Raw genomic sequence first — 12655 nt, 5'->3', positions numbered from 1 at the left:
GGAGTGCTTAGATTCGTCATTTACAACAACTACAACAATAAAGGTAAATAATTGTACACTGATATTTCATTATCGTAAACTATGATTGATTGATTAATTGTTAGATTGACACAAAAGTTGAGAAACTGAGTTTATAGGTTATGTCATACTATTGACAAATGTTGATAGTGTTAAGTAAATTATTAGTTTAAATCACTGCAATCAATCGTAATTCAGTCGATTGAGAAGAAACAGCGCGTATTGCTAGTCAAACATTTAAAATAACCAATTATAACCTCTAACCAGTCATAACAGTGCGACCAAACAAACGAACTAAACCGACCAATCACCACGCGCGGAGTTAGAATTTAACTGTGTTTAGCAAGAATTTCAAATTCCAATTTTAGTAAATGTTTTATTCAACTTTACCATTTACAATAACAAATTTTAATTAATTTCAAATTATGTACAATGTTTTAGTAAACAAAATATATGTCTATAGTTAAAATTTGTGCAATTCTTATTTTCATTCAATTCCTTGTTCCTATTGTGCAATTTAATAATATTCATATCAATAAATATTCTACCGAGAAAAAGACGTTGTCACGTAAAATCTTCGCCCGTAAAACCGACTTTACAGGCAACCATAATTTTTTTAATACCAGTCTTTGTTAAGTCTTCTACACAACTAAAGTAATTTATACCAATGCTTTTGGAATGTTAACTTTCAACTGTATTAATAATAATTCATTATATTCTACTATTATTTTGTAACTGTGAGCAAAAATGACGACCTTGCTTATATACAAATTTTGGTATACTTATAATGCTTTATAAATATGAGACAGAAGTTGTATTGTATATAAAGATTCTATGCAGCAAATTTATGACCTCAAGATGTATTTCAAAATTCAATATGAAGGTACGGATCAAGGTACAAGCGTTTATGAGGGTTAAATTTTTAGCATAACGTTTCCATGTTATATGAAGGACTGATTTATTTTCATTTTGTGTCCTAAAAAAATTGAATGAAGGATAGTGATAAGTATAGAGAGATTTCTAAATATGCTATGTTACTACACCTTCTTCTATCGAAACGTATAGTCAAATACTTTTAATTACAAAATATAAAGTTCAAGATCCTACAACTACTTATAAAGTATATCTGACTAAGTAAAGCAGTAGTCTAAACCAACTTCTACGCCCAATCCAAACCTTTTTATTAGTTTATATGCAATTATGTTACTATTTTAAATTATTATACATGTATAATAAATGTATATTGAATGTTCGTGAATATAGACAGGAGAAACCCATTTAAAATTGTTTTTGAATTTTTTAATTAAATTACAATTTATTAGGAGTTCCAAGTTCTAAATTTTAAACTGGCATTCAATAAAATATGTATTGATCCATTATTAAACGTGTTTCGATCCAATCCATCAAGTTGTTACAGGACAATTTGTCTTTCAGTAGCTTTCACGATAATTGGCGTTAAAAATATTAAACTAAAACTCAAAACTTCTTTACTAAATACAAAAGATTTAACTAAAAAATAAAGTTTCTTCTAAAATACTAATAAAATATTTTTTTCCCATTTATTTACAAATAACTCAACTTTTTCTATCTGATAAGCGAACTTAATAGAACAGAATTAATACTTCGGTGGAAGCTTTTTGTGCACGTGCTTCTCCTCCTACTAGAGTTGTCATACACTCAATGTTTGTAATTAAATTGTATTCCTTCTATATGAATTCCTTCAAACCTTGAAACCTTCATGTGTTGAATAATATTAAACTTTATAAAAAATGAAAACTTATCTTGAAAAACTAAATTAAACTTTTAATTTCTTGCAATATTCTTCAAATAATTTTATGAATTTCAAAATTTCCTGCAAAAAGGAAACTAATTATTTTACAATATTGTCTCCCACGTAAATCATAATTCAAATAAGAAATTTCTTATTCTGTTCTTCTACTACGACAATTCCACGGATAAAGTTTCGGACACAACAAAGTAATACCCCTAAACAGTGAACACGACGCAAAATCGCAAGCCGGAGCCTTTAATACCCTCCCTAGCCTAGCCTACATTACATCATTACCGACATCCCTGATTAGCCTCCAACGATCCAATTACACCGCTAAGGAAATTAATTGTCATCCGTTCCACCCTATTGTATTCATTAAGGTAATAATAGTCCCTGAAGGTGAAAATGAGGTAAAATGATTGCATGGATTTACTTGAACATTTCCATGCCACTTAATCTGATCCTCAACTTCAAAAGTCACATTTTCTCAATGTATGCTTTTTGAAATTTTTGGGTAAAAACTACCATTGTATGAAAAAATTCTAAAAGTTTTGATGCACAAATTTTAAAGGTTTAATTCATGTTCAAATATGTTTGATAAAGTGCCTTCATTTGTTTAAAATAATGTATGAAATAAAATTACTTTCTTCAACTTAAATCACAAAAAACTAAGCCTTAATCTCAGAAAAGGAAGAGAAGAAAGTGCTTCATTGCTTAAAATGAATTTCTAGTGCATTCACATTGTAAAATATATATATTTCATTATTTATCAGAAAACTTATAACTCATTAAAAATCCACATCCCTTAAAACAGCACCTTGCAAAAAATAATAAAACTTTAATGTAAATTTTTAATGTTTTACCGCTGTAAGTCTGACTCTATATTTACCTCTCTCAAAAATCTTTATGGATCTGCCCCTTAAACAATATACTACTATATCTTATGCAAACATAGCATACAAATTATATTTATGGGAATGTTGATTATGAATGATATTTAATTTGATGAAAAAATATTTTATTTAATTACACTCATTTAAAATTATGCTTTAACTACTACAAAAATTTTTATTTACAGTATAAAAATCTTGCATGAATGAACGATTCTCAAAAGTTTACGTTACATTGTTAATGATATACATTTTAAATCAAATAGTACAGAGTAATGTACAGTAAGTTATTTATTTCATTATGTTATATATATATATATAAAACTGACATATCGCATAAACTTTTACCTTTTGATGCTATCAGTACGTTTTCGCAACCTCAGGGAGATGGCATGTGCTCGTAAGAAGTTGGTGGACAATTTTAAGTTTAAGCATTGGTAAGTCGATGTGTACAGCATTTTTAAAGTAGAACATTATGCCTCAAATTAGACCTCATAAGGTTAATCATAAACAAAATGGCGGCGTTCCAAAGTTTCAATACTGATCTTATGTGCAAGTTTAAGAATGGCTTAATTTTATTGTAACCACATTAGAATAGGCTACAAAACTTCACACAAGATTACTGTGCACAAGCACTTACTGTAATATGTATCCAGTGTCTGCAAATTTTGTATGGTAATGGTTCACTAGTGGTCAGTAGATAATTTTAAATAGTTGTAATTATATTTTATGTGTGTGTGTGTGTGTGTGTTTGCGTTTGTGTAGGATATCACATATTTCTAAGGCTAATAGTACTCATCATTTGAAATAAATGTCATAAACATAGGTTGAGAAATGTCTTGTTTTACCTGGCCACCGTTTTTTTTATTTTTTATACATCAAAATCATATGATTAAAATTTTGTCACGAATTAACTGAAAATTGTCATTTTGATGCGGATTTAAAGCACTAAAAGTCTAAAGTGATTATGTTTTTATCACTTTAGACATAAATTTTAACGGTTTAGGAAAGTTACTCATCGTGGTAATCTTTGATCTTTTGATATTCATAAATCAGACAAATACATTGCTACAAAAATAAAATAAAACAAATTCTTCAGTAAATAAAACCTAAAAATTGTTCTACAAATCAAATCAAATCAAATCAATTTTTATTGCCAGGACATAATCACATGTATAGCAATAGTCAAGATATTCTAAAATTAATATCTAAAATTTAAAACTTTCACATCGCCTCAAACCACATTCAAACGTACCACATTTTCAGCCAACTCCACATTCGTCCAGCCAATATTCCCATTTCCAGCGCCGGTAGTCAGTTTGCTAATTGTGCGGTCACCCAGTCGAATGCCATAAACTCGTCAGCACTGTAAAATGCTTGCGACACTAAAAAGCGTCTAAACGAGTTTTTAACACCTTAGGCGTTGGGGCATTTCTTAACTGATCTGGGGCAACTTGTTGATGAACCGAATACCTGCCTGGGAGGGCAAGTGTTCGTAAACCCCCGTCCTGTGTCTTCCAGTTCGGTAGGCATCTCTGCCTCTTGTCTCATACTCGTGTATGTCACGGCCCCGGGTTAATGCACATTTGGACAATACAAAATGAGCTTGTCTCAAGAATGTAGAGACAAGGCAGAGTCAACACAGTTGCAACGTTTTTTGAAGGCTTCTTTGCACGATTCTCGGAATTTCAATTTTGCGATTATGCGAATCGCTTGCTTCTGAATTTTGAATGCTCGGAAGAAATGGTTGTTTGCACAGGCTCCCCATAACACCAGACCGTAAGTGAGGTGGGGGTAGATCAAGCCATAATACGCCGTCATCAGTACCTGAGTAGGGCAGTACTTGGCTAAAGATCTCAAGACATAAATGCCTGAGGACAGGTCTGGAACAAACGTGGTCAATGTGAGCATTCCAAGTCAATCTTCGATCAAGGAATATTCCCAGAAACTTTGAAACATTCGACTTCATCCAGCACTGTGTCTTCCAATAATACGGCTGCACCGTCATTGAGATTTCCTGATCGCAGTGCGAAAGTCAGGGACGTTTGACTTTGAAGAATTTGCTTGAGGTTGAGGCTATTGAAGTGCTGAGCTGGACACAACTGTTGACGTCGAGAAAGCTTTGTTGTTCCAGAATCATTTGGATTTGCTGGTAAAACAAAGTGTTGTGTCATCAGCATACTGCACAAGTTTCCCGTGCAGTAGTGATGAGTCTATGTCATTGACATAGATGAGAAAAAGAACTGGACTGAGAATTGATCCTTGAGGGACTCCATATCTCAGCTGCAACGGTCGGAAAATTTGTTTGAGATTTGAAACAAGCTGTTTTTCTGCGGCTTAGAAATGAGCTAAGCCACTGAAGAGGCACGCCTCTGATGCCATGGGATTCAAGTTTGTCAAGCAGCTTCACGTGGTCGACACAGTCGAATGCTTTAGTTAAGTCGAGAAATACACTTAAAGTGAGATTTCGACTTTCTAATCCCTCTACTACCATTTCAACAAGACTCACAATTGCATCAATTGTCGACTTGCCCCTTCTGAAACCGAATTGGTGTTCAGAAAGAAAGGTTGTGATTATTCAAAAACTGAAGCATTCTTTGTAAAAAGATTTTTTCAAAAATTTTGCTCAGAACAGGCAAAATAGAGACAGGCCGATAATTATTTGCAGAGCATGGGTCGTCTTTTTTGAAGATTGGGCTCACCTTTACAATTTTTAGGAGCGAGGGAAAAACTCCTTCTTCGAATGACTGATTTATTTAATTGGACTAGTGGCTTGGCAATATGCTTGGAGCATTTCTTTATAAGCCACGCCGACATCAAATTAATGTCGTTTGTTTTTTTTGGGTGGGAGCTGCTGAATTGATTTTCACGATCTCTTCCTCAACTACAGGAGCCAGTGCCAATGAGGAAACTGGTCCCTGTATACGCGTGGGGTTTACTTGAGGAGGTGGTGGACAAGGATTTTGCTCACAAGCAACAGATGCGAAAAATCTGTTAAACTCGTTTCGCAACCTCAGTCGCATCCTCCACAAGCCTATCCCCAATTTTAATTTTGATTGTTTTCTGTGTTTTGTTTTTATTGTTTATGATGCCCCAAACTGTTTTAGAAATATTTTTTGACGAGGTGATTGATTTTGAGATATCATATGCTTTCGCGGCTTGATCACCTTTCTTGTAAATTCTTTTGTAATTTCGGAAAAAAAATTTTAAATCTTTCATTTGAAGTGGTTTTCTGAATTTCGGAGAAAAATTTTAATTTCTCTCTCGAAACCAAAAATTCCTTTAGTGATCCATTTATTGTTAGTCCTTTTGGGACAACATTTAATTGATTTTTGAGGACAGCACACATTTAAATGATAGTTAAAACATTCCGTGAAAACTTTAAAGTTCTGTTCTAGAGGTTGAGACCAATTCAAGAATTCCCACTTTTCTTTGGAAAGAGATGCGTTGAGGAGAGCGATATTTTGTGGCCTAGTGTCTCTTATTGTTTTTGAGATTTTGGGCTCCCTTAAAAATTTTTTTCTCCACTGATTTTAGCCTCTTGGCCATAGTGGTCTGATATTGCTGTATTAAACCACCTCAACTGCGACACTTGGTAAGTGGTGATCACATTGTCAATTGCTGACTGTGATGTTGCTGTCACGCGAGTGGGTGTTGTGACTGACAGCATGAGGCCAAAAGACCTCAACAAATCAGACAAACGTTTTGTGGATGGGTGGCATCTGTCCAAGGCGTCAATATTGAAGTCACCCATAATGACAAATTCCTGTTTTGCGATTTGTTAGGTCAGTCAGCATGGCCTCGAATTGGAAAAAAAGTTCTCTACATTTCCACTGGGTGACCTATAAATTCCGATGACAGCCAATTTGGATTTTGTCGTGTGAAGTTTGATTCCGACTGCTTCAAAATCTTTTTCAATCGTTTCTTTGATGCAAACAGTGTCAAAAGTGAAATCCGTTTTCACGCAAAAAATTGCGACTCCTCCTCCTTTGGAGAGTTGTCGACAGTACGAATTTGCCAGCTTGAATTTTTGAGATTTGACAACGGTCAATGTTTTTGTGGTTGAAACCATTTTCAGTAACTACAAGTACGTCAGTCTGTAAGTCCTCGCACATGAGCTGAATTTCATCCAATTTGTTTGTCGCTAATTGCGCGTTTTGATGAAGCAGTCGTATTGAATCGTGATTTTGAAATTTTGAGCGCTTTTCTGTTGTTGATTTATTTTGTTTGTCAATTTAGTCCGGCGCTGGTGTCCGGGGGTCCCTAAAAAAACAGCATTATTTTTTATTTACACCATTAGACAGTTTTTGTTGTTGGAAGGGATGGACGCTCCCGCAGGTCTTTGAGTTACAGCCTCCGCGTAGGTGTTGTGGCCTTGGGCGCTAGTTGGCGGTGGCGGTGGCGTCGGCGGCGGCAGTGGCGGTCTCGGGGACTGATTCTGCCGGCGTTCTGTTGAAGGTTCTGGGCGGGCTGTTCAACCCCTTCACAATGAGGTCAGCCAGTATAGCCTTTTCCTGCAGTGGTAAGGTGAAGGCCGTGAGCCGTGAAGTGATGACGACTCAGGTCACTAATGTCCAGGAAAGCAGCACCCTTGTAGCGCTCGCATAGTTCGCTCATGTAGTTGTTGGCGAGCGCTACCTTCTTGTGGACGGGACTGTCACGAGGCAGGTCATGTCTGGGTAGCAGCGGTGACACCAGTACCTACCTTCGAGTTGCTGGAATATTGCTGAATGATTTCCTCCATGTGTTGGTATATTATTATGTCTTGTCTCCCGGTAGCCAAGTCATTCGTCCCGGCAATTAGGACGAAGCAGTGGTCTTCTGGTGGTGGGGTAGTGGTTTTGATTTGGAGAAGGCCCGCGCCTGGCTTGCAGACTCCAACGATGTTTGAAGCAGAGGTCCTCCTCCTCAAAATAGCTGATAGGTTACGAAACGTGGCTGTCCCCAATCACAGTCACGTTTTGCGGAAGGGAACCGATGTCTTTGTGTGCGCGGTTTTTTTTCTTTTTTTTTTTTTTTTTTTTTTTTTTTTTTTTTTTTTTTTTTTTTAATCGTACAGATATTTTTTTTTTAGAGAATTTAGGGTTTTCATGCTGTATTTTTTGTGCCTTTGTTTTTCTTTTTTGATGTTACTGTAGTAAACCCCTGTGGTGTCCTGGTCGTTCAGGGTCTCCCCAGAGCCTCGTATCTATTTTTCAGGGTTAACGAGTGAGAAGAGGTACCGGTAATGTATGTTTCTGCTTCAGCGATTCTACATCAATTTCAAGAGTTCTAATAGTTTCAATTAATTTTAAGATTTCTTCTTTGTATATATGGCAGTTTGTGCAATTCTGGCTTTGTGGAAGTTTATCGGGAAAAATGCGTTTCTGTCTGAGTATGTTTGGTGGGAATGCACTGAACTTTTTTGACTATTGGCTAAAGATGGGTGTTTGGTGGTAAAAATTTCGGTCGTGTATTCGAGCAAACGTTGATCCGATTCTATGGAATGGTTTAGTACCGTTTGCAGTTTTGTGTTGAGCTCATCAATTTTTTTCTTCAAGGCCACATTTTCATTAATTAAGTCGGAATGCTGGGCAGATGACTCCCAACAAAGATGATGCGGCGGCAGGTGTAGCGGGAGCTGAATGAGTAGGTGTGCGGCGGTGACAGCAGGTGAAGCGGTGGCTGGCTCGAGGCGTCGAGGCGGTGAGCGACGTAATCAGTTAGGGCGCAGACCGCAGCGGCAGCGCAGCAGTGGGTGTAGAGGCCGCGGAGCCGGGTGGTGTGGCGCGCGAAGGCGGCGGCAGCGCAGCTGTGGGTGTAGAGGCCACGGAGCCGGGTGGTGTGGCGCGCGAAGGCGGCGGCAGCGCAGCAGTGGGTGTAGAGGGGCCGCGGAGCCGGGTGGTGTGTGGCGCGCGAAGGCGGCGGCAGCGCAGCTGTGGGTGTAGAGGCTGCGGAGCCGGGTGGTGTGGCGAGTGAAGGCGGCGGCGTACTGGAAGTCAATATCGAATTGCCGCACTGGCCTTTGTGTCTGTGTTCCTGTTTTTCGCTTATTATTTTACTTTTTTTGTTGTCGGTTTTGACCCAACTACTGCAGTCCTTGTTAGTACATCGCCAAGATATTGTTCCGTCAGTCAATGTCCTAGTTTGTCTGAATTTAAAATTATTCACTGTTAAGTATTGTTTACCGGCACTGTTCAGCAATTTAAAACGTCATTTTTAAAAATACTGGTTAATAACATTACAATAGTCAATAAAATATTAAAACAATAAATAATCATACAGTTTAAAAAATATTTGCAATATATACAGTTAAAAAATATTTACAATATATACAACACTCCCAATAGTAAAATATATTGTCTAGCGTTTGACAAAAATATAAGGACAGAGGTCAGGATCGAAACTACTGAACCCGGCGACTGTAGGCGGAGACGCTACCGATGTACCACTGATGCTGGTGATTGCGGCGGGTGTCTAGCAGATGAAGAAGTGCGTCTGATACCGATTCAACAAACGTGGATTAATCTGCCCACTGAACGAGCCTAACCTTGTTAGCGTGATTGTTGGTTATGAAGGCTGACAATTACTTACGTGCTCGTAAATCTATGTCCGTGTTAACTTAGGCAAGCATACATTTAGGGCAAGTTGTTATTAGTTAAAATTACGTTAAAAATGTAAGTGAGGGACTATTGAAAATTAAATTATATCCGGGAGTGATACACATACCGTGTTTACAAGGCCAGGGTCAGGCCTACCAACTGTTATTTATTACCATATTATTATACCATTATTGTTTTAATAACTATTACAGGTTTTAAATATTACTAAAAAGACGTTTAAAAAGAATTATTTTCCCTTCAAAATACTGATATTTATTTTAAATCTAAGGTTCTAAATATAAAACTCCTCGCTACCGCACTCTTAATTATTTTCCATTAATATAAACAATCGACGCATATTTGAGTCTAAGTAATTATTTCGCACAGACTACTGACGCACATTTGCGTCCTGTGATCGTATTAAATTAGACCAAAGACGCATATTTGAGTCTACCTATTTATTTCGCACAAACTGCCGACGTACATTTGCATCCGATGATCACATTAAATTAGACCAGAGACGCACATTTGCATTCGTGTCACCATTGTATTGAAGAGACTATTTCTGATGAACGGTCTATTTAAAGTTGTATTCTCTTTGTACCGGTCTACGGGAATGCTCGACTCATATTTAAGTCCCTTGGTCTGTAGCTACGACGGTTAGAGACATCACAATACAGTTAGCTAAGCAGCTGTTGGTTTTCATTCTGCTTAATCAGCTGTATGTCAGAGTAACCTAACCTGAAAGCTATAACGTGGTTTAGTAGGCCTACGGACTAGATTGTTGTGGTTATAGTGTTAACAGAGTAGTGTTTACAGTGAAACGAAACAAAAGACGAGAAAAATCCTCATCACTTTTACAAACAAACAGTGAAATAGACCGTATGATTAGTGACCAAAATAGTGATGATTCTGAACTGAATGATTTGTTCTTTTCAGACGGAGGTAGTGAGTATCATCCATCTGGTGAAAGCGAAACTGATAGTGAGGAAAACGTAAGGTACTTACCTGATAATTTCATTGAATCTATAGCAGAATACACGGACATAGAAATAGGACTAGCAGACAATGCTGGCATGGAAGTAAAAATAATCGAAAATGAAAATAATCGGGATGATTTGACAGAGCATGATCATAATGTAGAAATGGTAGTAAATGCTAGAATATTTTTTTTGTCTGTTGAATGATTGTGGACAAACACTAATAATGTCTCTCAAACTTTCGGTTTTACAGGATATTAACAAATGAACATTCAAGCGTATGATCCGGTGGAAGTATTTGGCAGCATATTTGATGATTCCATCCTCGATAAAATTGTCACATGGACCAATAAAAGGTTAAATGTCAATCGGGGAAACCCTATACCAAAGCATGCAGCACTCAATAAATGAACAGACGTTAACATAGATGAAGTAAAAAATTTTTTAGGCCTTTGCATGTCAATGGGTAATGTGCGTTTACCAACTTTTAAGCACTATTGGTCTACAGATCCATTAAATTCCCACACAATGTTTGGCAATACAATGTCTCGCACTAGATTTGAGAGCATTTCACGATGTTTATGCTTTTATGACACTGAGACAGATTGCACTGAGCATAAGTTGCACAAGATTGATCAAGTCCTAACCCACGTTTTAGAGAAATGTAACAAAGTATTCAGTCCTGGGAAATCCCTCTCTCTGGAAGAGGCTATGATTTTGTTTCGCGGAAGACTTTCATTCCGTCAATATATAAAGAGTAAAGCTCATAAGTACGGAATAAAGTTGTACGAACTTTGCACATCTGTAGGCTTCATTCTGAACATTTTAATCTATCAAGGAAAAGGTACGATAGTGCACGAAGGCAAAGGCCACACTTATCAAGTTGTCATGAAACTGATGGAAAATTTCGTTGGGAAAGGTCACACAATTTATCTAGATAACTTCTATAGCAGCGTTGGTCTATCAAAAAACTTGATTCAGTGCAAAACAAATATATGTGGAGCGTTACAAGTCGACAGAGCAGGTAACCCTCAGGTAATAGTAAAGTCAAAGTTACAGAAGAGAGTATATCAGTCGGCAAAAGGGTGATGTGACGGTGATGAAGTGGCGGGATAAAAAAAAACGTAACAACCATTTCAACTACCCGTGGTCCTGAAATGGTCCATGCAACTAAAAAAAGAGGTACTGTTTAAATGAAATCCGCCATGGTCGTAGATTATAATAAAGAGATGTGCGGCATCGATCGAAGCGACTAAATGATATATTTCTTTAACTCAACTCCACCTAAGTCACTCAGATGGTACGTTAAAAATTTTTTCCGGCTTTTAGTTGTTGCGCTATGGAATAGTGTCTACCTTTATTCAAAGCTAAATGGAAAAATGACTTACCTTGAGTATAGGAATATCATCATTAGGAACTACATCCAGTAGGAGCCTGTCACACGTACTCCTCGTACCAGTCCTGCTGCTCATTTACCACAGAAGTTGGAGAAGAGAGTAAAGTGCTATGATTGTCGAGTAAAACATAACAAGAGGCGTGACACATTTTATATTTGTGCAACTTGCAAGAACTCATATGATAATCCGTTTGATTTATGTATGCCAAGCTGCTTTCAAGACTACCACACTAAAAAATGAAGAAACATTTATGTGTTTTATGTAAGCTACATGATACAAGTAAACAAATGCAACTACAGTATACACATTTTTATTTGTGAATCTGAAGTTTTTACTATAAGAACAATACCTAATTTATATGTTCAATAAATATTTCCATGTAAAGAACTTGTTGTTTTACTAAAATGTGTTATTTGAACTAACATAAGGGACATATTTACAAAGACGCATATGACCGTCAACTGGTCTATTTGAAAAATAACTTCTTGATTTTATTATTATTTTCGTGCTATAGACCGGGAGACGCATATATGCTTTACTTAAACAAAATACAAGTTCTTATTATTTTCTAAACATATTTTTAGTTTATTAGGAAGTTTATTAGACTAATTTTAACAATATACCATTCATGGTCTATGGTTATGTCAATCTTGCGAGTCCCGGTCTAAGAGTGAGGTTATAATTTTTAGCGCGGTCCGTGAGCGCGGCCCGAGCGAACGTGTTTAAGTTTGTCGATATTTGAAAAATGTAAAATGGAGATGAGTTACGCTTACTTTTATTGTTTGCTCTCAAATAATATATTTTTATACAGATTTTTTCATAAATCAAGAGAACTACGTAATTTTGATTTCATCGTTAATTTTCATGCTGATGACTTACCAGTAATCAATTTAGAGCTTTATTCAGGGAACTATCAAAGTCATGAGGCTTTTTAAAATATCTTCTAGTAAATGACATTAAATGTTAGAATTTTATCTATCTTGAAAATCAACTTCAACTTCAAAGAGCTATTCTCGGG

Source organism: Homalodisca vitripennis, chromosome 7 (genome assembly GCF_021130785.1).
Source record: "Homalodisca vitripennis isolate AUS2020 chromosome 7, UT_GWSS_2.1, whole genome shotgun sequence".
Lineage (NCBI taxonomy): Eukaryota > Metazoa > Arthropoda > Insecta > Hemiptera > Cicadellidae > Homalodisca > Homalodisca vitripennis.
This window is presented reverse-complemented; position numbering follows the sequence as displayed.